This window comes from Capricornis sumatraensis, chromosome 1 (assembly GCF_032405125.1).
Source record: "Capricornis sumatraensis isolate serow.1 chromosome 1, serow.2, whole genome shotgun sequence".
In the NCBI taxonomy this organism is placed as follows: domain Eukaryota; kingdom Metazoa; phylum Chordata; class Mammalia; order Artiodactyla; family Bovidae; genus Capricornis; species Capricornis sumatraensis.
The window spans coordinates 246,266,314-246,294,084 of record NC_091069.1 but is presented as its reverse complement, the minus strand read 5'-3'; the positions used below and the strand labels follow the sequence as shown (position 1 = coordinate 246,294,084).

The window sequence follows — 27,771 nt, the reverse complement described above, 5'->3', positions numbered from 1 at the left end:
GAACGCTGGAGTGGGTTGCCATGGTCCTTAGAGAAACCCAATTATTTTTGCAACTCTCTGTGAGTCTATATTTGTTTCAGACTCCCTTTAATTCTATACAGATTAAGTGTGTGCATGCATATATGTCAGAGAAGGCAATGGCACCCTACTCCGGTACTCTTGTCTGGAAAATCCCATGGACAGAGAAGCCTGGCAGGCTGCAGTCCATGGGGTCGCTAAGAGTTGGACATGACTGAGCGACTTCACTTTCACTTTTCATTTTCATGCATTGGAGAAGGAAATGGCAGCCCACTCCAGTGTTCTTGCCTGGAGAATCCCAGGGACAGCAGAGCCTGGTGGGCTGCTGTCTATGGGGTCGCACACCATTGGACACGACTGAAGCAACTTAGCAGCAGCAACAGCAGTAGCATGCATATATGTGCTGAGTCGTGTCCAATTCTTTGTGACCCTATGGACCACAGCCCGCCAGGCTCCTCTGTCCATGGGATACTCCAGTCAAGAATACTGGAGTGGGTTGCCATGCCCTCCTCTGGGGGACGCTCTGACCCAGGGATCAAACCCCTGGCTCCTGCATTGGCAGGCTGGTTCTTTACCCACTAGCGTCACCTGGGAAGCCCTAAAAATTAAATACTTGCTAGTAAATAATGTCCCAAAAGGTAGATCCAAAAGACAAAAAGACAGCAGATGGATATGTAAACTATGTGTGAACAGACTTTACAATGTGGTGGAAGTTCAGGGAAGAGACGTCCTCACCTTGGAGAGGTGAGGTCAGGGAAAGCTTTGTGGGGGGAAAAGGAATTATGCTTAATGTGGAAGGACGAGTGGAAGTCAGATTGGAGAACCAGAGATAGCTTCCAGCAAGACAAGGCAACTTCCTGCCCCTGCCTGGGGAAGGAAGACTGAGTTCCCAGACCACACGTGGGATGGAGCAGTGGAGAGGCACACGCAGTGGGCTGCAGCGGCCTGTTTGGCTACCAGAAGAGTTTGTTGGTTACTGAAGCATAGGCTGCAGCAAGCATATGAAGCATCTGTGCAAATAAAGAGTAGATAGAAGCCATTGTAAACTGCAGGTGAGAAACCGTCATACTGAATTTTCAGCGGCATGTTTTTCAGTGTTGCTTCAGTGGCATTTTCGGAAGCTGAAGCTGGCAGGAACTTAGAACAGACTGGAGTGGGGAAGGAAAGGAAGGGGCAGACACAGCGATGAGAACACTACTGCAACGGCCCAGTACGGCATCCTCATTAAGGCTTGAAGTAAGGTGCCGGTCGTGAGGGGAAAACACACATCTGATTTGATATGAGCACTGACCGAAAGGAACCAGGTCACTGATTGGCTGTGGGGACCTGGAATCCATCCGCGGCGGAGCCTCGGTTGTGAGGCTCGGGCCGGAGCTTTTAGAGGAGGGGGTGTCACGTTTCATTTTGCCCACATTGACATGACGGAGTACCATCTCATCGGAAATACCTAGCTGACTTCCAGAGATGTGAGACTGTTCTGAAATTAGGGTGGATCAGGGCTTTATACTAAATCATCAAAACAGCCCAGGCAGATGAGATCTGCAAGGGAAAGGTGGACAGAGAGCGGAGGATGAAAGAAGTGTGGAAGCTGTGCAGACGCACCTGATACAGTGTCTAGAAAGTAAGAAACATTTCTTCACCTAGCCCTTCTACTTATTTTTTTTTCAAATCCGGCCATCATCCTCGACAGGTCCAGCCTTGGCTGCACACCTTGCATAACCCTCTCGCTCACCCTCCCCATGATTCCTTAACAAGCTCCTGCCAGGCTGTTGTCAAGGCAGAAGCAGGTACATTTCATCAGCCATAGCAACCAGCTCAGAGCATCCCAGATGCGGGAAGAGGAGGAGAAAATCATTCATTGTCCAAGTGGCTACAGGCAGCCTCTCAGAGCCCACAGAACCTCATCTCTACAATTAATCCTGATTGCAGCTTCTTAAAACTATTCCCTTCATTTGGCTGTCAGCATCCTTGTACTTAGAGCTCCCAGAAAGAGATCACAATCACTCAGACCTTGTCTTTGGGGCTGTTTGTTTTGAAGGCTTTTTCCTTATTTGGAGGTAGAGGGGTGCATCCCATCACCAACACACAGTTCTTAGGTCTCCCTGGAGATCAGCACTGTCTGTTTCATGTTGCTACTTCTTTTTTAGTAAGAGGGTGAGAAGAGCAGGGAGGAGTGGGTGGATGGGATATTGTCCAGGCCGGAGGCTGCAGCTGCCTCTCCATCCCTGTGCCATGAGCCCCAAGGGAATTTTGTTGGGTGCTAAATCAGACCTGCTCAGGGGAGCTTACCATGTGGTCTCACCATAATCAAGAGCTTCCCAATGGTAAGGAAGAGCTTCTCAATGGTAAAGAACCCACCTGCCAATGCAAGAGAGACATGGGTTCGATCCCTGGTCTGGGAAGATCACCTGGAAAAGGAAATAGCAACCCACTCCAGTATTCTTGCCTGGAAAATACCATGGATAGAGGAGCCTGGCGGGCTAGTCTATGGGGTCACAAAGAGTCAGACACGACTGAGCGAGCGCGACTACCACTAAATCAAAAGTGCCTTCACATGAAAGGTGGAGAGAAAATGTTTGTTTTTTTTTTTTTTTTTCCCAGTTTCTCCCCACTGTTTGAGAATCCCTGGCCATTTGCCAATATGAAAGTATGCAGCAGTTTGAGCCTCTGAAAAAAGTGAGCTGCATGTCTGAAGCGCCAGTTCAACAAGGGAGACTGTGCACCTAACCAGAAACCTTAGGGATGTGCCTCCAATTTGCCTGGATGGTGCAGCTGTGGCCTGGTTTAGCCCAGCTGTGCAGCCCCTGGTCAAGTCCTCAGCCAGAGCTTAAAAATATTTGATTCACCATTCTTCATGGGGTCACTGTGCTGCTCAACCTGGGCTACTTTAATGGACCCTTAAGCGCAAGCCACTAAAATAATATTATTATATAAAAAAAAGTACTTTGAAATTTTTGTTTATAAAAGTAAATGTGTTTATTAAAAGATTCAGACAAAACTGAAAGAAATAAGGTAGAATGTGACTTCTTACCCCAGTGAGCACATTTACTATATTGTTAGATGTACATACACAGAGCAGAGGGGTGAAGGGAGAGAAAGAGCATTTCATATATACAGTTTTTAAGAGCAAAAAATGGTTGTGCGTTATAGGCCGTTTTGTCAGATTGATAATGTATTATTGATATTGGTACGGACTGAATTGAGAGAGGGTTGGATGGTATATCAACTCAGTGGACAGGAGCTTGAGCAAACTCCGGGAGATGGTGAAGGACAGGGAAGCCTGACGTGCTGCAGTCCATGGGGTCACAGAGAGTTGGACAGAACTTAGCAACTGAACAACAACATTCATATGTTCAAGTTCTAACCCACCATGTTTCTGTGTTACTTTAATGAAGTGTATGTGTGTGTGCTAAGTCGCTTCAACCCTCTCCGGCTCTTTGCAACCCCACGGACTGTAGCCCATCAGGCTCCTCTGTTCATGATTCTCCAGGCAAGAATACTGGGGTGGGTTGTCGTGCCCTCCTCCAGGGGATCTTCCAGACCCAGGGATCAAACCCACGTCGCCCATGTCTCCTTCATTGGCAGCCAGGTTCTTTACCACTAACGCTATCTGGTAAGCCAACTTCAATGAAGTAATTGAGATTAAATGATATCATAAGAGTGGGATCTCGATCCAATCCAACTGGTGTTCTACAAGCAGAAAAGGCAAGAGGGATGTGTGTGCTCAGAGACAACACCCTGGGAGGGCAGTGAGAAGGTGGCCAAATGCAGGCCACGGGGAAATCAAACCTATGGACACCTTGATCTCTGAATTCCAGCCTCCACAACTGTGACAAGAAAAAATGTGTGATAGCCCCAACAAACTAATACAGCTACCATTCTGGGACTTTATAATTTTCAGTGTTCTAAAGGCTGAACAACATTTCAGTCTGTGGTTATGTAATTACTTATTTAAATTATCATGAACATTTATGTTGTGCCTAAAGGTTTTTACTATAAATAAGGTTGCAAGGAGCATCCTTGCACATAAGCTGTGCACATACATCAAATCAATTATTAGGATAAAGTACAAGAAGGGAACTGCAGGGTAGAAGAGGTGCTGGTGCCAAATGGTGTCACAGGTGGCCAGGCCAGCTTCCTCAAGAGGCTGTGCCAGCTGGCATTTCCATGGGCAGGATTTGAGAGCCTGGCCCCCATCTCCTCCCAAACTGGATATGTTCAGTCTATAACCTGCTTTGCGTTCACATAGGAAAAAACGATCACTTAATTTTATAACAGAAGAAGCTGAGTATTTTGATATTTGTGTATTAAAATTCCCAATTCTCCTTTTTAAATAACCTCTCTGTATCCTTTTTCATTTTTTCAAGATGCTTTGTTTTTCTTAATGTTTAGAATTCCTGTTATCACATGATAATCCTTCCTCTATAATATGTATCTTTTCCAATTTGGCGTTTTCCTTTTCATTGTGTCTTGCTTAGCTGTTTGCTTGTTTATGGCCATATAGAATTCTTAAATTGTTATTTACAGAATTCTTAACTTTCCTTTCATTGTTTCTGGCTCACACACTTTGCACATTTTTTCTCCTTTCTCCAAGGTATTCACCTAAATTTGTTTTGAAAATGTTATAACTATCAGGGGGAAAGCAAGGGGAAAGAATGTGTGCGACCCACAATATATGGGGTAGCAAGATATTGGTTTAGCAATAAGAAATTGTGTTTTTACTTTTTTGATATAACACACCCAGATAGCTGCATGAGAGGGGTCAGCAGATGTTGTTTGGCGCTTGGGTCACCCATTCCTCTGGCCAGTGGGGTCGCCGGGCAGTAGCACCTCTATCTCATGGGTACTGATGCTGGAGTCCCTCCCTGGAACTGCTGAGTCAGACACCCAGCTGAGCCCACGCATCTCTGCTTTCACCCGGCCTCTGCCTTGTACCAGAACAGCTCAAGTCTGATGAGCTGCTGCAGTCAGAGCTGCTCCACTGCACACGGGTTTCCCCAGAGCAGCTTCCAGGGGTTTAAATCTCACGTCCTGTTGCTATCACTAGGGATACACCCACTCAGATGAGGGCGTTTTAGTTCTCGCCCCTACACACACACACACACATACACACACACACACACACACCACCCTCCTTTCATCACAGGAAGCTGAATATGATGCTGTTAAGTATTCTGGAATATGCCTGGCTGAGAAATATTTAAAGATTTCCTATACCTGTTTGGGGGAGAAGGCAATGGCAACCCACTCCAGTACTCTTGCCTGGAAAATCCCATGGATGGAGGAGCCTGGTAGGCTACAGTCCATGGAGTCTCTAAGAGTCAGACATGACTGAGTGACTTCACTTTCACTTTTCACTTTCATGCATTGGAGAAGGAAATGGCAACCCACTCCAGTGTTCTTGCCTGGAGAATCCCAGGGATGGGGGAGCCTCGTGGGCTGCCGTCTGTGGGGTCGCACAGAGTTGGACACGACTGAAGTGACTTAGCAGCAGCAGCATACCTGTTTGGGAGATTGTCCAGGTGGCTCAGTGGTAAAGAATCCTTCTGCCAAAGCAGGAGACACGGGTTCAATCCCTGGGCTGAGAAGATACCCTGGAGGAGGAAATGGCATCCTGCTCCAGTGTTCTTGCCTGGAGAATCCCACAGACAGAGGAACCTGGTGCGCTACAGTCCAGGGGGTTGCAAAGAGCCGGACACGACTGAGCGGCTAAGCAATAGCATACCTGTTTTGCATGTGGGAAAGGAGAAATAGACAATAAAAATATCCACTTAGGGAGACAATGAATTGGAGGCTTCATAAGGGAGATTTTTAAATATTTTAACATTATTTTTGTGGCTGTTTTGCTCAGACCCTGTGCTGTAAGAGACCCAGTCGGGGTGCCTAAGTGTGCGCTTACTTGCCTGGGTACACGGTGAATGAAACCTGCTGATGCTCCGGCATGCCTTGCTTGGCAGCGCTCGTTTCCACGGGAGCTGAGCCTTCCTAGTGGGTTCCTGCTTCATTTAGAGCCGTCAGTGCCTCAATTAGCGCCTGCTCGCCTGCTCTGGGAGGCACAGTTACATGTGTTGCTTCACAAGCCTCTGAAATCTAAAAACCCTCAGGGAGCTGCTGGGTCATAAAGTATCTTCTGATTAACAAGGAAGGCTATGTTCCAAGAACCCCTCGCGGCTTTCTGTTTCTTCCTTGGTAAGATTTATCAACTGCTATAAACAGGGGACACCAAATGATGCCACCTGGCACAGTGACAATGAAGATACCCATGCAAAGGTGCCAGGTGGCGGCTTCCTGACTTTATGCTTGGATCTGACGTTCCTAAGCCCAGGACACAAAGCCGGGGAAAGTGCTGATTTGAGGTGTCTGAGGTGAGGGTGGGCAGTGGTGTGCACAGGCGTATGTGGGCCTGTGAGCACGTGTGCCTGGACCTATGCTGGCATTTGCTCACAAGCTAGGATTCAGTCTCCATTCCCTGGCATCATTAATCCTACAGCTCAGTACGTGAGGAGAATTCCCTCCTCTTCAAATTAAAAAGGAAAGGCAGTTGTTTGGGCCCTGGCAAAGCTGGGAGGAACTGTGTTGCTTGCTCCTTCCGAAAACGCGCTTTTCTGTCTGCAGAATCGCTGGTGCCATCTTGCACGTCCATCACCTCCCTATCGGACACTGCTTCAGCACACCTAAAAAAATAGGACAGGAGACCATCTGAGTACTTTGAATATTTTCCTTTTTAACAGAGAAAGCTCTTTAAAAAGAAAGATATATTAATGTGTGTTTATTTTCTAACAGACATTATTAAAAATGTACACCACCTTGGCTTTCACATAAAATTCTGGAGAGAGAATTCAGGATCATTTTAAGGCTCCAAGGGCTCAGGAATTGTTCTCTCTGCCTCTAAGATACACGTGTACAGGTGTGCTCATGTACACACAGCCATGCACATGTGTGTGATGCCTGCATGATTATACACACGTGCACTCTGGCACTTACAGAAGAATGCACACATATGCATATGATCTCAGGAACTCATGCACACACATACACACCTTTCTACCAACCTGTGGTGATGGTCCCTTTGAAAACCCACCCGAAACCCTGATCTTGGAGAGTAAGCAGACTGTCACCCTATTCCTTTCATATTGAGTTAATGGAATTTAGCTCTTTTAAAACAGCCTTTCTTTTTCTTTTAATCTATGATGTCAGTTTTCTAGACAATATGATGATACATATTATTTACCATTGGATAAATGGAAAAATCCATTATTTATCATTGAAAAAGACCCTGATGCTGGGAAAGATGGAGGGCAGGAGAAGAAGGGAGTGACAGAGGAGGGGAGGATTGGATGGCATCACCAACTCAATGGGCGAGAGTTTGAGTAAGCTCCAGGAGATGGTGAAGGACAGGGAAGCCTGGCATGCTGTAGTCCATGGGGTTGTAAAGAGTCAGACATGACTTAGAAACTGAACAATTATTTACCAAATTTATTAATACTTCATTTAGAACCTACAAAGTGGAATTTACTTTTAAATGTGATTTTTTTAACCTGATTTACTTTTTATTTATTTATTTTATTTTACTTTACAATACTGTATTGGTTTTGCCATACATCAACATGAATCTGCCACGGGTGTACGTGAGTTCCCAATCCTGAACCCCCCTCCCTCCTCCTTCCCTATACCATCCCTCTGGGTCATCCCAGTGCACCAGCCCCAAGCATCCTGTGTCCTGCATCAAACCTAGACTGGCGATTCATTTCTTACATGATATTATACATGTTTCAATGCCATTCTCCCAAATCCCACCCTCTCCCTCTCCCACAGAGTCCAAAAGTCTGTTCTATACATCTGTGTCTCTTTTACTGTGTTGCATACAGGGTTATCGTTACCATCTTTATGTGTTAGTATTACTGTATTGGTGTTTTTCTTTCTGGCTTACTTCACTCTGTATAATAGGCTCCAGTTTCATCCACCTCATTAGAACTGATTCAAGTGTATTCTTTTTAATGGCTGAGTAATACTCCATTGTGTATATGTACCACAGCCTTCTTATCCATTCATCTGCTGATGGACATCTAGGTTGCGTCCATGTCCTGGCTGTTATAAACAGTACTATGATGAACACTGGGGTACACGTGTCTCTTTCAGTTGTGGTTTCCTCAGTGTGTATGCCCAGCAGTGGGATTGCTGGGTCATAAGGCAGTTCTATTTCCAGTTTTTTAAGGAATCTCCACACTGTTCTCCATAGTGGCTGTACTAGTTTGCATTCCCACCAACAGTGTAAGAGAGTTCCCTTTTCTCCACACCCTCTCCAGCATTTATTGCTTGTAGACTTTTGGATCGCTGCCATTCTGACTGGTGTGAAATGGTACCTCATTGTGGTCTTGATTTACATTTCTCTGATAATGAGTGATGTTGAGCATCTTTTCATGTGTTTGTTAGCCATCTGTATGTCTTCTTTGGAGAAATGTCTGTTTAGTTCTTTGGCCCATTTTTTGATTGGGTCGTTTATTTTTCTGGAATTGAGCTGTAGGAGTTGCTTGTATATTTTTGAGATTAGTTGTTTGTCAGTTGCTTCATTTGCTATTATTTTCTCCCATTCCGGAGGCTGTCTTTTCAAATTGCTTATAGTTTCCTTTGTTGTGCAGAAGCTTTTGATTTTAATTAGACCCCATTTGTTTAATTTTGCTTTTATTTCCAGTATTCTGGGAGGTGGGTCATAGAGGATCCTGCTGTGGTTTATGTCGGAGAGTGTTTTGCCTATGTTTTCCCTACAATGTGTTTAAATCTTTAAAATCTCTAAGATACCCTCATCCTAACAAACTGGTTTTGTTTTTCCCTTCTGATCCTGGCCTATATATACATACATAGGAAAGCCCTTTAGCCTTGGTAGAATGTAAATCTAGTTGGGAAAACAAGTTCACGGATGCAAATATTAGCTGGAGGAAGATAACTGACATTCTACACCTGGCACAGTCTACAAAGGGCTTTTCATGTGTTTGATCTTTGCTGTGGGTCTGTGCTGAGGCAGCCATCACCATGGCACCCACTGAGGAATGGGCTTAGCGGGTAAACAGTCACCTCGGTGCACCGCCTGAGTATTGACAGAGCCAAAACTTAGAGGCTGCTCTTTTGATTTCAAATCCTGCACTTTCCCACAATACCTAGAAAAAGATTGAGTGGTTTTGGGGAGGAGTGAGGGATGAGGCCAAGAAGAGCTCTAAAGCAGTGGTTCTCAGCTGTGTACATTCCCCAGAGTCACGTGGAGCACTTGCTAGGACCACCAGCCCCAGAACTGGCATTTCTAGCAAGTTGCCAGGTCATGCTTCTGCTATGAGTTCAGGGACCACCCTGTGTGTGTGTGTGTGTGTGTGTGTGTGTGTGTGTGTGTGTGTGTGCACATGTGTACATGCACTAAGGCACTTTAGTCATGTCTTACTATAAGTCTATGAACTGTAGCCCACTAGGCTCCTGTCCATGGGATTCTCCAGGCAAGAATACTGGAGTGGGTTGCCATGCCCTCCTCCAGGGGGTCTTCCCAACCCGTGTCTTTTGCATCTCCTGCACTGGCAGGCAGGCTCTTGACCACCAGTGTCACCTGGGGAGATATATGTAATGTATTAGTTTGACTGTGCCTCATCTTCATTGCTGAGCAGGCTTTTCTCCAGTGAGAGAAAAGCAGGCTTTTTCTCTTGCAGTGAGCAGAGGCCACCCTTTGTCGCTTTGTTCACGCTTCTCATTGCAGTGGCTTCTCTTGCTGCAGAGCACAGACTCCAGAGCGTGGAGTCTTCAGTAGTTGCAGCTCCCAGGGCCTAGCGCACAGGCTTAGTAGTTGTGGTGCACAGCCTTACGTGCTCCTTGGCATGTGGGATCTTCCCGGATCAGGGATCAAACCTGTGTCCCCTGCATTGGCAGGTGTATTCTTTAACACTGAGTCACCAGGGAAGCCCAGGGGCCACTCCTGAAGAACCACTGTTGTCATCAAATGAATAACAAAAATTGACGGTTGGACTGTAAATGTGCACATTTATTCTTGAAAGCTGCTTGGCATTGTCTCATAAATTTAAAGATACACATGTATATTGACTAGAAATTGTATTCCTCTAAATGTTCCCTAGAGAATTTCATGGATAAATGACTGTTATTCATATACTAAAATTTTGATGCTTACATTGTGATGTCCAAATTCTGAACCCTCTCAAGTAAGTAAGCCATAAATATTCATGCAAAGAAATATTATACAGCAATGAGAATACCTGAAGCCTCCATATATATTATATACACACATATATATGAGATGGTTGTGACATCACCAACTCAGTGGACATGAGTCTGAGCAAACTCCAGGAGACACTGAAGGACAGAGAAGCTTGGCGTGCTACAGTCCACGGGGTCGCAAAGAGTCGGACATGACTTGGTGATAACAGTATAATACGTATAGCAGATATCATGTAATCATAACAAAGAATGAAAGATGGAAGAGGGAAAATAACAGAGCATGACCTAGTATGTGAACAATTCAAAACCAGGCAAGACTTAACTCGGGCACTTAGAGATGTATACCCAAGGGGTATGACTATGTTAAAATTCAGGCTCCATCTCTATTGTGTGACTTGGAATGAGCCATTCTATGCCTCAGTTTCTGTGCTCACAAAATCAGGGTAATGATAGCATTTACCTCTTAGGGCTGCCGTAAAGATGTGATCAGTTGTTCAGTCATGTCCGACTCTCTGCAACCCCATGGACTGTAGCCTGCTAGGCTCCTCTGTCCATGGGATTTTACAGGCAAGAATCCTGGAGTGGATTGCCATTTTCTTTTCAAGCTGTAAAGATTAAAAGCTAAAAAAATGATTAACATAGGGCTTAATACATGTTAGCTATACTTAACATCATTATTACATCAGGTGTCTCTGAAAGAACTTTTTGTGTCCCTGAAACTAGCATAGTCAAATGACAAAGACATGCAAGGAAAAAAATGATAATCAAATTAAATAAACCAAATATTATAACCAAATCCAGCTAACCAGCTTAATAAAAGCAAGTGTGCATTGTATGCAAGCAAATGGGAACGTCTCATTAGCAGCCAAATGAAGAAGTCCTGGGGGAAATGAATATGGACACAGGATGATGGCCAACTGGTTAAATGGCTTCAAGGAAAAGGCGAAATGAGAGAAATTTTAAAATACGGTGAGGATTTCAGAGTCCATGGCAGGATCAAAGTCGTGGTCACTGATCTGTCTGGAACAAGATTCTTCAAGAGGAGGAAGACCCTGGGAACCTCTGAAGAAGGAGATGGCCTCAGCACAGCTGCCAGAAGACCCTGCCCTGGATTCCAGGCAGCCCCAGGGTGGTAGACATGGCCACTGGTATCAACAGAGTGGGGATCAGGTCACCCCAGGAGTGTGAAAGTGGGAAATGGTTTTTGTTTGTTCCCTTTGCTTCTCCATGAGAAACAGCTGTATGGGAAGGAAGCCTCTGCTTAAAAGTTAGAACATGGCTTTAGACAGAACTGTACTGTGTTTCCATCCCTAAGCCAGGAAAACACCCTGATCTGGTTTCCATGGAAACCACTCGCCTCTCAAGAACCATATGTGAATATTTTAGAAGGAAGAAGTCTTGGCTGGGAGGGAACCCACCTCAATGCCCCCGCACAGGGCCGCTGGCAGCCTGAAATCCTCGCATGCAGTTGGTTAGGCATTTGTATCACTTGTGGTCCTTTCCGTGGGCCCTTGTTTTTCTGATCAATATTCTGAACATCACTTAATTTTTCATGATGACAGGGTCTGTTTTCTTACAATTTTTAATTTATGTTTTATTATCACTGTTGGCAAAAAGTCTACTTAATATGTTTTTCTACTTAATTATTAGGAAGTTTTCTTATTTGACAGAGTGTAGAGTCTATATACATGACCAGAAAGGCTTAAAAAAAAAGGGGGGGGAAATGACTGCCTATCTCTATGTGAATTTGAGGGAAATACTATTTTTAATCTTTTGGTTAATATTTATACTTGTCTTGCAAAATAACCCAACTTTAGGGACCTTGCTGGTGGTCCAGTGCTTAGGAATCTGCCTTGCAGTGCAGGGGATGTGGGTTCAATCCCTGGTCAGGGAACTAAGATCCCACTTGCCTAAAAGTAACTAAGCCCGAGTGCTGGACCTACTGAGCGCATGTGCCCTGGAGCCCACACACCACAACGAAGATCCTGCGTGCTACAACCAAGACCCATCAAAGCTAAATAAATAAATATTTTTAAACGAAAATTTAAAAAAAACAACATTCTTTCAATAAGGTAACTTGAAAACACATACAGAGTGAATGTAATACGAACCGTAAATGTCCTCTGTCTTTACCCTGACACATTTAATCAAGTCATGGGGCCCTGGCAAAGCTGCCAAGAAGTGGAGATGTTGTTACTCTTGTTAAAATTTAACATCAAACACAGCCCACTGTAGCTTGGAAACACGTATTTGATTAATGGTTATAATCAAAGTAACTTCATTATGTAAGCATAATAACCCAGCCGAGGAGATATTTTAGTATGTGCTAAGAACTTATTAATTCCTGGCTGGAGAAATCACTTTCTTGATGAGGATTAGCGCTGCCCGGTAGGCAGTCTTCCTTGTTGAAACTTTTATGAACAATATGTATTTGGACAGGAGGCATTTCTGATTCTGCAGCAGAGATAATAGCACTCTGTGTTTCTTCAGGGCCTTTCTGAGGACACACTCAGTGGGTTCCACACACATAATCTCATTAATCCCCATCACAGCCTCGGGAGGCTGGAGGCCCCATTGTTCTTACAGATGAGGAAATGGAGACGCAGCTGAGAGGCAGGGACCCCAAACCGGGAGAAAGCCGCTCGGTCTTTGAACGTTGAAAAGAAGCAGAAAAAGAAGCAGGCACAGAATTGCAAACAATTTTCTCTAGCAAAGGGCAACGGACACTTTCAAGAATAATGCTCCGTGTACCGGTGATCATAGCAGCCTTCTTCACAGGAGCCAAAAGGCAGAAACAACTTCATCGATGGATGAATGGATAAGCAAAATATTGTATCTACACACAACAGAATATCATCCAGCTTTAAAAAGGAAGGAGAGTGTGACACATGTTACAACTCGGGTGAACCTCGAACACATTGTCACCGTTGCTTAATTGCTCAGTCATGCCCAGCTCTTTTGCAACCCCATGCACTGTGGCCCACCAGGCTCCTCTATCTGTGGGACTTCCCAAGCAGGAATACTGGAGTGAATTGCCCTCCAGGGGATCTTCCCGACTCAGGGATCGAACTGATGTCTCCTGCATTGGCAGGTGGGTTCTTTACCACTGAGCCACCTGGGAAGCCCTTGAATACATTAAGCTAAGGGAAAGAAACCCATCACAGAAGGACAAACATACTGTGAGATTCCACCTAGAGGACATACTTGAAACAGTCAAATTCACAAAGACAGAAAGTAGAATGGTGGGTGCCAGGGGCTGGGGAGCAGAGAACGGGGAGTTACTACTTCATGAGGACAGAGTTCAAGTTGAAGAAGATGGGAACGTTCTGGAGATGGACGATGGGAAGGTTTGTACAATGGGGTGAATGCACTTAATGCTGTTGGACTTACGGTTAAAATGATCAATTTTATATGTTGTATACTTTGCTCCAGTTTTTTGAAAAGGAGAAGGATGGGGTGGAAGGGATAAATTGGGGGATTGGAATTGATGCATACACACTACTGTGTATAAATAAATAGCTAATAAGGACCTCCTGTATAGCACAGGGAACTCTACTCAATACTCTGTAATGACCTGTATGGGAAAAGCATCTTAAAAGAGGGGGTGTATGCATGTATGTGTGTGCATGTGTGCGTGTGCATGTGTGTGTGTGTGTGTGATTCACTTTGCTGTACAGCAGAAACTAACGCAGCATTGTAAATCAGTTGTACTCCAAGAAAAAATTTTTAAAAAAAGAAAAAGAGAAGAATCCTGAGGAGAACATGTGACCACGGGTTCCTCAGTCGCCCCAGGTAATGTAAGGATCAGAACCACAGTGACAGAGAAATATGACATCAGAGGTCCCCCTCTGTTGCCTTGGTGATGAGAAAACCGGAGGCTGCTGGCTCCTGGTCCTGCTTCAAGGCTGCAGTTAGTGTGCCCCAACCTTGCCCCAGAGACTCAAGAGACCCCTCCCAGCTTCCTTACCCCTGAAGGTAACCAGGATCTTCTTGTCTACCTGTCACAGCTGTGTCTTCCTAGGAGGCTGGGCGCTGACAGCACGGAGGGTTGATGTCTGGAGTATGTGGTCAATCCCATGGCATGGGGTCACCAGCTCCCAAGGGACCCTGCACTTAGGTTTAAGCTTCCTCAGCCACCATATTGAAGTTCTTAATAATTTTATCTTTATTTTTTCAATATTCGTTTATTTACTTTTGGCTGTGCTGGGTCCTCATTGCGGCACTGACTTTCTCTATTTGTGGCGAGCGAGGGCCACTCTTCCTTGCGGTGCACGGGCTTCGCATTGCAGTGGCTGCTCTTGCTGTGGAGCACAGGCCCTAGGGTGAGCAGGCTCAGTAGTTGCGGTACACAGGCTGAGTCTCTGAAAGCTGCCTGGTGCAGCTGCCTGTGGAATGTGGAATCATGGCATGTGGAATCTTCCTGGATCAGGGATAGAACTCTTGTCCCCTGCCTTGCATGTGGATTCTTAACCACTGAACCACTAGGGGATTCGATAATTTCATCTGTAAATGTGTGTTTTGTGATAAAGTTGGATGGAATAATGCAGCATGAACTGGGCACTTGAAATCTCCGCTCCTGAGTTCTCCTATCTGCCGCCGCCTCCCTGCCTCTCCAGGATGGAGGGTTGTCTCTAGTTGCGGTGAGCGAGGACTACTCTTCCTTGAGATGCACGGGCTCTTCATTGCAGTGGCCTCTCTTGTGGAGCTCAACTATCTTCCTCTCAAGTCCCTGGCCCCAGGCTTCCCCTTTATTGCATCCACCCATTCATCGCTGCCGTCCTCCGCCCCGTGAGGATCTGGGTGTGGGCTGGCATCTCCATGGAGAATATAAGTGTAGCCTCTCTGCTAGAGGCAGCTGCACCAGGCAGCTTTCAGAGAGCAATTTAGGGTACCTGGGGGTCACCCACCCAAGACGTGGGTGCAGTGGTCATTCTGATGGGAAGGGCACCTTGAGTTCATAGGGTGCACACATGTGTTTGCAAGTCGCAAAGTGTGCCCTGGGGGCCTGGGAGGGCTGGCACAACAGTGAATATAAACCATCATGGCACATGGAGAAAATGAGACTACAGAAGAAGGGAAAAGGGCTTCATAGTTGATCAGTTTACTGGCACCTTACTCCTGCTTTGTTAACAAAGGTCTACACATTTTCATTTTGCTTGGGAACCTACAATTGTGGAGCCTGTTCTGCTGGCCTCAATGATCAGATAGACAGTAGGCTTGCAGGAGAGATGTTAGGGTCCTTATCTGTAGTTGAAGGAAGGGAACCACCAAGGACATCAGGGAAGTCTCCCCTGAACAGGCCCAGCCCCAGGTAGAGGGGCTTCCAAGGATGATCTGATGCCCCTCCACCCAGCAGGTGGCATTCTGTGCCCTGTGGACCAGCCTCGGGGCCTCCACTGTAGTTGGACAAAGAGCTTCGCGTTTGGGTCCAGAGGGCCTGGGTTCTCCTTCTGGGGCTTTCATTGACTTGTTGATGGCTTCGGACTCCAATTCTGTTTACCTGCTCTGATTCTGTTTCAGTGCGGGTACATGGAATTAAGCACTCTCTTCTCTACTGGGAATGTGTGTATCACTGTGAGATCAGGGGTGTAAAAGTGATGTGAAACTTGAGAGGATACACAGGTTCAGGCATATGATTTTTTAATTTTTTTTTTTTTTATTTCACTGGGTCTTTGTCGCTGTGTGAGCTTTCTCTAGTTGCAGTGAACGGGGGTTACTCTTCATTGAGGTGTTTGGTCTTATTGCAGTGGTTTCTCTTGTCACAGAGCACAGGTTCTAGGGCATGTGGGCATCTGTAGTTGTGATGCATGGACTCAGTTGCCTCACAGCGTGTGAAATCTTCCCAGATCAGGAATAGAATCCATGTCCCCCACATTGGCAGGTGGATTCCTATCCACTGCACCACCAGAGAAGTCCCAGATATATGATTCACTTCATGAGACTTAGCTTAGACCTGCTTAGCTTCTCCAGACCCTAGAGAAAGAAAGGGAAGAAGGGAAAGAAAAGGAAGGGCAAGATTCATCATCTTTGGAAGTAAAGATAATTTTACTGTATGACTTTTATGGTGATACTGATTTTTTTTTTATTCTTTTGTTTAAAAATTATTTACTTGGCTATGCCAGACCTCAGTTGTGGCTTGGTGGGATCTTTAGCTTCAGCATGTGAGATCTTTTAGTTACAGTGGTCCAGGGGCTAAGACTCCAGCTTCCCAATGCTGAGAGCCTGGGTTCAATCCCTGGTCAAGGAACTAGATCCCACATGCCACGACTAAGGTGATACTGATTGTTTTCATCTTACTAGATGAAATAGAGTTTTGGAATACGAGTAGAAGAGGGTCAGAAAAGAGGAGGTTCTCATCTAGCCAGGCTTAACCCTCCAGTTCTATTTCCTTACTTATAAATAAAAAGGAAAGGACAAGATGTCAGAGATGAAATAAATACTGAAATTCTCTTATATGTTAATCTTAATTCACTTCCCTTCAAAGTAGGTGTTTGCTGTCTGGTTCTCTTTGATCATCTGCATAGACATATGTTCGTATAAATTTAAATCCAGTGAATCTGCTAGAAATGTTATTTCTATATCATTCACACGTATTTGTAGTATAAATTGGAGCCTACTAAAAATGGCACTTACAAATAAGTCTCAGGTCATTTCTACAGCCTGAGTTTCTATCCAGTGAGGTTGCTGTGTGCAGTGAATACATACAGACACAGTATACAGAAAATATCTCTGCACCGAGTCAGAGTTCAGGAGAGTTAACTCTTGTTATTATGGGATGGTGACACAGAGAGGGAGAAGGAGAAAGAGGAAGAAAGAGGGATCAGATGAAAGGAAGGAGGCTAGACAGGCAGGAGAGAAGGAAGAAGGGAAGAGAAAAGGGACAGAGTGAAGGGGAGATTAGAAATAAAAAGGAGAGTGGGGAGGGAAGTGGGAGGAGTGTTCAGAATGGAGGGGACATATGTATACCTATGGCTGATTCATATTGATGTATGGTAGAAACATCACAATATTGTAAAGTAATTACCCTCTGCTTAAAATAAATTTAAAAATATTTTAAGAAAGTGAAAAGGGAAAGGGGAGGACAGTCAGAGCTGGAAAGGCCTTGGAGATCATCCGTTGAGCTTTTTCATTCAAGGCTGTATATGAGGACCACTTGAAGAACTTTGAATAAACCCATTCCTGTGCACAGCCCCCCAGAGTCTCTGGTTCAGCTGGTCTAGGGTAGGGTCTGGGAGGCTTCCTCCATGGCTCAGCTATAAGTGCAGAAGACATGTGTTCAGTCTCCAGGCCAGGAAGAGCACCTGGAGGAGGGCATGGCAATCCACTCCCGGATTTTTGCCTATAGAATCCCCATGGACAGAGGAGCCTGATCAGCTACAGTCTGTGGGGTCCCAAAGAGTTGAACATGACTGAAAGCAACTGAGTACACACAGGGCCTGGGCACTGGTTTATTTTAAAAACCAGATGATTCCACTTCTAAGATGCACCCAGGATGAGAGCACCTTGTCCCATGCAGCTCACCCATAAATCAGGTGAGAACACCAAGGCCCAGGGCAGCCACCTTCTTGCCCACTCACAGCAGCGTGTACATAGATGGCACAAGGTTGGAGCCCAGCCTCCTGGCTTCTGGTCCCCTTTCTCCCCTCTTCCTCTGAGAGGACCAGTGCTCTAACCCAAGGCAGCCAGACCCCAAGCCACAGCAGCAGGGTCCGGACTAAAGCACCTACCGGGGGCTTCACCCTGAGTGGCAGAATTCCAGAAGGCAGCTGCCATCTTAACGCCTGATCTTTGCAACACGCACAGATTCATGTTTTCACTCAAGTCTATTTTATGTGTTCAGAGTAGTAAAAATCATGTGTTCAGTAAATTTTGATTGACTGGTGAAATAACAGTGAAAATAAATTTTGATTCAAATCTCTGAATGAAATGTTCATTGCAAAACACAGGCAGCGGGTATATGGCTGTTCAACTTTCTGTGTGTTTGAAAACGTTTATAGCCAAGTGGTAGGAAGATGTAAATATAGAGTTGAAGAAGTAGCTAAAGAAACAAAAAGAAGAAGTGGCTCATAGAATGTGTTCATGTCTCAGAGTATCTCCCTCCCTAGAACCCCCACCTGGAGACCCTAGTGTTCCTGCCTCAGGTTGGAGATGCCTTGCTGCCTTGTTCTTGACCCCACACCCTCCTCTGCCACCTCTATTCTGACCATGTGGAGGGACTGAGGGATTTCCCAGGTTGCAGGTCAAATATGGGAGGTCATGGGTGTCCAGGAAGATTGGCCACCTCTATGGGAGTCATTATCTGTGATAATGATGGTTTTAGATAGAACAGGACTCCTGAAAGTCAGAAGCTTCCCAGGTGGTTCAGAGGTAAATATCTCCCTGCCAATGCAGGAGATGCAGGAAATTCGGGTTTGATCCCTCAGTGGGGAAGATTGCCTGGAGGAGGTCATGACAACCCACTCCAGTAGTCTTGCCTGGGAAATCCCATGGACAGAGGAGACTGGTGCGCTACAGTCCATGGGATTGTAAAAGAGTCAGACATAACTTGGTGACTCAACAGCAACAACATGAAAGTCAGATTCTGGTTGACTCTTGCATCTGGGCCTTTGACTCCCATTCTGCTTCTCTGGTTTTCTCTTTCTCTGTGAAATGAAGGGACTGAACCGGATGATCTTAACAGTCATGTTGTCTACTTGCGGCTTATCCAGGACACTTGGTATTTCCTTTTGTTTCTTTTTCAGTGCTTTCAGCAGAGCTAAAGAAGGAAAAAAGAAATAAAATTGTATTAGGACCAGTTTTATATTACTGATGGAGTCATGAAAACAGAAGAGTAAAGTTTGAGAAATAACCTTTCATATCAGTGATGTATTAATATAATTTTTATTTTTATATATATCCTTGTGTTGAAAAATCAATGTGTATGTCAATTTATTATTGAATTCCTGTCAAAACATGCAGTGATATGCTGTTCATATTTGAGTAGTCATGTATGGATGTGAGAGTTGGACCATAAAGAAGGCTAAACACTGAAGAACTGATGCTTTCAAGCTGTGGTGCTGGAGAAGACTCTTGAGAGTCCCTTGGACAGCAAGGAGATCAAACTAGTCAATCCTAAAGGAAATCAACCTTGAATATTCATTGGAAAGACTGATGCTGAAGTTGAAGCTCCAATACTTTGGCCACATGATAGGAAGAGTCAGCTCATTGGAAAAGACCCTGATGCTGGGAAAGATTGAAGGCAGGAGGAGAAGGGTGCAACAGAGGATGAGATGGTTGGATGGCATCATGGACTCAATGGACCTGATTTTGAGCAAACTCCGGGAGTTAGTGAAGGACAGGGAAGCCTGGTATGCTGCAGTCCATGGGGTCACAAAGGGTCAGACACAACTGAGTGACTGAACATCAACAACAACTGTTACAAATAAGGTTGGTTATTGTGCTCAGTCACCCAGTCATGTCTGACTGACTGCAACCCCCTGGACTGAAGACCACCATGCTCCTCAGTCCATGGGATTCTCCAGGCAAGAATACTGGAGTGGATTGCCATGCCCTCCTCCAGGGGATCTTCCCAACCCAGGGATCAAACCGCGTCTCTTGCATTTCCTGCCTTGGCAGGTGGATTCTTTACCACTAGCACCACCTGGTAAGCCCAAGTTTGGTTTTTGCTCTGAGGTAAATTCACACCTCAGTGCTTCTGGAAAGATGGGAACACCCTTTGAAATCATTCACATAGTGGCACACCCTCCCATGTTGTGTTCTGGTAAATTCTTAATTTTCAAACAACTAGCCATTGGGAGAGGAGGAAGAGAAGAAAGCACCAGTTTCTAGCATTTGTGAGTTTGTCAGTTTCACTGGTATAAATCTTCCCACTTGGCCAATTTCAGACTAAGTAGACGGCATCCCTGGACCACAGAGTTGATCTCTATGCACAGGCTCGGCCCTCCCTGGCTGTAGCAGCAGCTCCGCTGTACCACTGTCTGTTTGCATGGCAAGGAAGTAGGTCAGATGAGCCTCCCTTAAACAGGAAGAATGCAGATCTGCTGAACATTAAGGTGCTGGTAGGCGATATTGTGGTTAATGAAGGAAATTTATAAACCAGTATATAATGAAGTACAACAGCTGTCTCTTTAATGGGTAATTTTGCAGGAGAAGCATAGGGCATGCAATCTTTGAACAAAGCCCTCTTGGTCTTGGTTTCCTTCTCTCCCACTAGCAAGGCAGCCTGGCCTCCCTTGGTTCTCAGCCCTGTTACCCCATCCATTCGTTATGCTTCAGAGACCCTTGCAGAGAGCCCTGCTCCACTGACATGCTGTCATCTCTCAGCACTGGTGACTGTGATGAGCGAAAAGGTCGTGGCTTCAAACATTAGCATTGCAAAGAGATGTGAAAATGATCAGTCTCTTTAAAGGGCTGAGAATACTTGGGTGAGACAGAACAAGGGCTCGTCAGACCATTTCTGACCATGAACCAGAACTAAAATACCCATTTTGGTGGGGGCATTCCTCTGAAGGAGAAATATGAGTAAAAAGAGAAGATTTTTCGTGCAGGGTAAGATGGACAAATCGTACACCGGAGGGTCAGGGTTTAGTCGAGGTACTTCTCCCATGTAGAAAGCAATAAAGCTTTTCATTAGTAGGAAAAGGAAAGGGCAGACAACAAGCAAGCCCTCTGAGCACAGCTGCATTTTCTTGGAGACCACTAATGTGTTCCTCTAGTTGGTGCTTTCAAAGGGATAGGAAATTACATTCCAAGCAGACTCCAGCCTTCTGAATGCATTTGCTCCCTGTGTACCAGCTCATGAGGTTGGACAGAAACCCTTATTCAGCATCTGTCTTCTGGTTCCTGTGGCTGGGGGTGGGGTTCCTTTCGTTTTGACCAGAACACTTCTCCGCTGAGGGGAGCCAGGCTCGGCATGGCTTGGCAGAAGCTCGGTTACTGTACAGGAGACTGAACTTCACAGAGGTGCTCAGGTGGGTCGCACTCACGTCACTGAGGACTCCGGAGTTTACATCCGAGATCCTCTGTCCTGAAGAACCTTCACCTTCTCACTCGGTTGGATGACAATGCCGTTGGTCGAATTATTTAGTTCTCTGGAGATAACACAGAGGAATTCTGCCTGATCCTCGTTCCCATAAGGCAATGGCACCCCACTCCAGTACTCTTGCCTGGAAAATCCCATGGGCAGAGGAGCCTGGTAGGCTGCAGTCCATGGGGTTGTGAAGAGTCCAACATGACTGAGCGACTTCACTTTCACTTTTCACTTTCATAGCATTGGAGAAGGAAATAGCAACCCACTCCAGTGTTCTTGCCTGGAGAATCCCAGGGACGGGGGAGCCTGGTGGGCTGCCGTCTATGGGGTCGCACAGAGTCGGACACGACTGAAGCGACTTAGCAGTAGCAGCCTTGAAATATAAAGTACTTAGAGCGGTAAAATAACCCAGACTTGAGAAGTGATCACACTCAATGTGTCTTCACAACAAATCTGTATTTTTTCATACCCTGCCATGTGACACATTTCTTTGCTTTTTTTCCCCCCTTATTTAGCAAATAGCATACACTGAGAAATCCTCTGTGTGGCCTTTAGCAGCTCATCACACTGGGAGGCATTAGTGTGGATTAATTTCCAGAACACAGCTCTGCCACTGGAGTCTCTCTACTCTGTGCTCAACAAAGACGACTGTAGGAACTGGTTCTGTACAGGAGGGGCCGGGGGGCATATTCCAGTTGTTAAATTGTTCGTGGGCTTCCCTGATGGCTCAGACAGGAAAGAATCTGCCTGCAATGCAGGAGACCCAGGTTTGATCCCTGGGTCAGAAAGATTCTCTGGAGAAGGGAATAGCAACCCATTCCTATGTACTTGCCTAGAGAATTCCAAGGACAGAGGAGACTGGTGGGGCTATAGTCCATGGGGTTGCAAAGAGCTAGACTTGACTGAACAACTAACACTTTTGTTTTTCATACTGTTAATAGAAGAATTATTTCTCATTATTTAGGACGCTGTACAATGCAATGGCCAGCCTCAGACATCTAGTCCTCACTATCAATGTTTTCTCTTCTTCTGTTTTGAATCCAGGAAGCCAATAAAACAGTAAACCAAACCCTGATGTATAACCTCTACAGACATGGATATGAGCTGACTCATTAACTTCTAAGTCCCACAGTGCCCCTGTAAGTCCATTCCACATTAACCCATCGTCTGCCTGAGATCCCGGACAAGCCCGCCCAGGACTCCAAATGCCTACAGCCCTGGGCATTTCTGTTGGTCCCTACCCTCCACTGCATTTAAGATGCAGAAGCCCCAGCCAGCATTCCACATCTCCCTACCTTAGCCCATCCCCTCACCCCCAGACATGCCCACATCTCAGCATCAGTCAGGATGAGGCCCACAGTCATCCCTGCAGCCCCCACGAGGGGAAAGCAGCAGAGCCAGTCCCTGCTTTAAACTCACCCAGCAATTCCACTCTTGGGTATAGATCTGAGAAAAAAGCACTAATTCAAAAAGATACATGCACCCAATCTTCATAGCAGTGCTATTCACAACAGGGTATGGAAGCAACCTAAATATCCACCAACAGATGGGTAGATAAAGAAGACGTGGCACATATATATACAATGGAATCCAACTGAGCCATAAAAATAATGAAAATTTGCCATTTGCAGCAATATGGATGGGCTTGGATGGCATTCTGCTAAGTGGAATAAGTCAGGCAGAGAAGAACAAATACTCAATGATGTCACTTCTACGTGGAATCTAAAAAATACAACAAACTAGTGAACAAAACAAAAGAGAAACAGACTCACAGATACAGAGAACAAACTAGTGGGGAGAGGAAAGGGAGAGGGGCAAGACGGGTAGGGGGTTAATAAGAGTTATTATGGGATTATATGAAATCATGGGCGTGAAACTTTTGAAAATTGTAAAGTGCTATAGAATTTAAAGACTCTTTCACTCAATAAAATATCTTGCCCCTCCCCCTTGACCCTAGAAAGTGAAGGCAATACTAAAACCCACTGAATTATACACTTGAAGCAAGTGAATTTTGTGATATGTTTATTGTACCTCATATATAGGTACAATATAATATAGTATACTGAGGTACAATAAACATACCACAAAGAAATAGAGGAAAACAACAGAATGTGAAAGACTAGAGATCTCTTCAAGAAAATTAGAGATACCAAGGGAACATTCCATGCAAAGATGGGCTTGATAAAGGACAGAAAAAGTATGGACCTAACAGAAGCAGAAGATATTAAGAATAGGTGGCAAGAATACACAGAAGAACTGTACAAAAAAGATCTTCACGGCCAAGATGATCACGATGGTGTGATCATTCACGTAGAGCGAGACATCCTGGAATGTGAAGTCAAGTGGGCCTTAGAAAGCATCACTATGAACAAAGCTAGTGGAGGTGATGGAATTCCAGTTGAGCACTTTCAAATCCTGAAAGATGATGCTGTGAAAGTGCTGCACTCAATGTGCCAGCAAATTTGGAAAACTCATCAGTGGCCACAGGACTGGAAAAGGTCAGTTTTCATCCCAATCCCAAAGAAAGGCAATGCCAAAGAATGTTCAAACTACCGCACAATGGGACTCATCTCACACGCTAGCAAAGTAATGCTCAAAATTCTCCAAGCCAGGCTTCAGCAATATGCGAACCATGAACTTCCAGATGTTCAAGCTGGTTTTAGAAAAGGCAGAGGAACCAGAGATCAAATTGCCAACATCTGCTGGATCATCAAAAAAGCAAGAGAGTTCCAGAAAAACATCTATTTCTGCTTTATTGACTACGCCAAAGCTTTTGACTGTGTGGGTCACAATAAACTGTGGAAAATTCTGAGAGAGATGGGAATATCAGACCACCTGACCTGCCTCTTGAGAAACCTATATGCAGGTCAGGAAGGGACAGTTAGAACTGGACATGGAACAACAGACTTGTTCCAAATAGGAAAAGGAGTATGTCAAGGCTCTATATTGTCACCCTGCTTATTTAGCTTATATGCAGAGTACATCATGAGAAATGCTGGGCTGGAAGAAGCACAAGCTGGAATCAAGATTGCCGGGAGAAATATCAATAACCTCAGATATGCAGATGGCATCAGCCTTATGGCAGAAAGTGAAGAGAAACTAAAAAACCTCTTGATGAAAGTGAAAGAGGAGAGTGAAAAAGTTGGCTTAAAGCTCAACATTCAGAAAACTAAGATCATGGCATCCGGTCCCATCACTTCATGGGAAATAGATGGGGAAACAGTGGAAACAGTGTCAGACTTTATTTTTGGGGGCTCCAAAATCACTGCAGATGGTGACTGCAGCCATGAAATTAAAAGACGCTTGCTCCTTGGAAGAAGAGTTATGACCAACGTAGATAGCATATTCAAAAGCAGAGACATTACTTTCCCAACAAAGGTCTGTCTAGTCAAGGCTGTGGTTTTTCCTGTGGTCATGTATGGATGTGAGAGTTGGACTGTGAAGAAAGCTGAGTGCTGAAGAATTGATGCTATTGAACTGTGGTGTTGGAGAAGACTCTTGAGAGTCCCTTGGACTGCAAGGAGATCCGACCAGTCCATTCTGAAGGAGATCAGCCCTGGGATTTCTTTGGAGGGAATGATGCTGAAGGTGAAACTCCAGTACTTTGGCCACCTCATGTGAAGAGTTGACTCATTGGAAAAGACTCTGATGCTGGGAGGGATTGGGGGCAGGAGGAGAAGGGGACGACCGAGGATGAGATGGCTGGATGGCATCACCAACTCGATGGACATGAGTCTGAATGAACTCTGGGAGTTGGTGATGGACAGGGAGGCCTGGCGTGCTGCGATTCGTCGGGTTGCAAATAGTCGGACACAACTGAGCAACTGATCTGAACTGATACTGTTAATAAAATTTAAAATTATCTTAAAGTGGTGGGAGGGAAGGAGGGATCAGGAGCAAAGTTTGGGGATGGTGGAACAGTTCTGCTGCCTCTCAGACGCTCAGGAAGAGGAGTCTCACCATGGTTGTGGGCAACTTTCTTTAAAATGTGGGCCTCATGGTGCTTCTTTTGCTCCATTCCCAGCCTGCCCACTCCACATTGTGTTATCTCTGCCATATGCCTCCTGACTATAGAGAAACTCCACAGTGTAGGGTCTTCCGTGGGGTCCAGGCTACAAAACTGGGAGATCTCTGCCTTTTTGTGTGTCTCAAACCACTCTAGCCGGCTACAGGGAGGACATGCCCTGGCATGTGCCAGTCTCAGGAGAAGGCACAGCGTTTCTATGGTCAAGTGGCCAGGGAGAGGCGCTGGAGGGCCCTGAGGTGGGTGGCAAAGAATAGAGCATGAGCTTGACCTTATGAATGAGGGAGAGCCCTTACTCCCATGATTGGGAAAATTAGGTAAGAAGTAGATAAAAAATACAAATTTGTTTTAGTTCTTTTTCAAATCTTCCTGTTTGTTTTTCTTATCTTCTTGTTCCTTTCTCATGTTTTGAAAATATCTTTAAACATTTTGTGCATTATAATTTCAAGACCTGTATCTCGTCATGCTGGCATCTGAAGCCCTTGGGGGCCTGATTCTCCATGAGTGTAGATTGTTTTCTCATGCATTTTACTATTTTTTTCTGTGAGCTCATGTTAGCAGAGATTCATCTGGGAGAATCCCAATGGGCCTGGGTGGAGGTACCTCCTTCTAGAGTGTGTTTGTGTTTGCTTTTGCTGGATTCCTCGAGTCCATTTCCACACTAATTGTTCAGTGACTAAGTCATGTCTGACTCTGCCCTCCCATGGACTGCAGCACGCCAGGATTCCCTGTTTTCACTATCTCCTGGAGCTTGCACAAACTCACGTCCTTTGAGTCAGTGATGCTATCAACATCTCATGCTCTACTTCCCCCTTCTCATTTTGCCTTCAATCTCCCCACAATTGAAGGCTTTTCCAATGAGTCTGCTCTTCCAACTAGGGGGCCAAAGTATTGGAGCTTCAGCTTCAGCATCAATTCTCCCAATGAATATTCTGGGTTGAGTTCCTTTAAGGTTGACTGGTTTAATCTCCTTGCTATCCAAGAAACTCTCAGGAGTCTTCTCCAACACACTAGTTCAGCCACTCAGTGTCTGATTCTTTGTGACCCCAAGGACTGCAGCATGCCAGGCCTCCCTGTCCATCACCAACTCCCGAAGCTTGCTCAAACTCATGTCCATCGAGCAGGTGATGCCATCCAACCATCTCATCCTCTGTCGTCCCCTTCTCCTCCTGCCTTCAATCTTTCCAGCATCAGGATATTTTCCAATGAGTCAGTTCTTCCCATCAGGTGGCCAAAGTATTGGAGCTTCAGCTTCAGCATCAGTCCTTCCAATGAATATTCAGGAATGATTTCCATTAAGATTGACTGGTTTGATCTTGCAGTTCAAAGGATTCTCACGAGTCTTTTCCAACACCACAGTTCAAAAGCGTCATTTCCTCAGTGCTCAGCTTTCTTTATAGTCCAATTCTCATATCCATACATAACTACTGGAAAAACCATAGCTTTGACTAGATGGACTATGTTGGAAAAGTAATGTCTCTAATTTTTAATATGCAGTCTAGTTTAGTCATAGCTTTTCTTCCAAGGAGCAAGTGTCTTTTAATTTCATGGCTGCAGTCACCGTCTGCAGTAATTTTGGCGCCCAAGAAAGTGAAGTCTGTCACTGTTTCCATTGTTTCCCCATCTATTTACCATGAAGTGATGGGACCAGATGCCATGATCTTAGTTTTTTGAATGTTGAGTTTTAAGCCAGCTTTTTCACTCTCCTCTTTCACTTTCGTCAAGAGGAATTTTGATATAGAGGGAGGGAACTTGACAAGTTTCACAAATAAAGTTTCCCATTCTCTCAATACATTGAGATGAGATTCCCTGCTTTAAACTTTGGGAGAAGTCTGATTTTGAGGTCTGAAGAACTGTGGGTTAAGGATGCCAAGAGGTGACTTCAAGGATTGGTTAGCCAATCGGTGGACTAACAAGGTTTCAGAAATTCCCATAGTTGACAACGATAGTTGGAAATGTAGGTGATTATGGACGTGAAAGTGAAGTCGCTCAGTCGTGTCCGACTCTTTGCAACCCCATGGACTGTAGCCCACCAGACTCCTCCGTCCTTGGGATTTTCCAGGCAAGATACTGGAGTGGGTTGCCATTTCCTTCTCCAGGAGACCTTCCCAATGCAGGGATTGAACCTGGGTCTTCCGCCTTATAGGCAGACACTTTACCATCTGAGCCACCAGGGAAGTCGATTATGGAAGGAAGAGTGTAATTCTCAACGGAAGCCCCTTTTCCTGTCTAATAAGCAAGTCACATCATTTTCTTGTGTGTTTTAGGGAACATAAGTTTACTTTCCACAGGGATTGGAAGAGAGTAAGACCCACGCACCACCACCCCCCTCCCCCAAAGAGGAAACCACACAGCAATTTCTGCTTGGGGCTCATTGAGTCCAGTTTCATTTTTCTGCCACCCTTCCAACTCTTTTTATCATGATTCTTGCTCAACTAATACATTTCAAAGAAACATCTCAAATGCAATTGAGCCATGTATTATGGTGGGG

The 27,771-nt window shown here is 45.2% G+C and overlaps 1 protein-coding gene across 1 annotated transcript in view; it reads left to right on the top strand.

Annotated features, from left to right (window-relative positions):
* DSCAM (DS cell adhesion molecule) overlaps positions 1–27,771 on the top strand; it is a 684,538-nt gene that overhangs the window by 498,315 nt on the left and 158,452 nt on the right. The gene's annotated exons all lie outside the window — the stretch shown is intronic.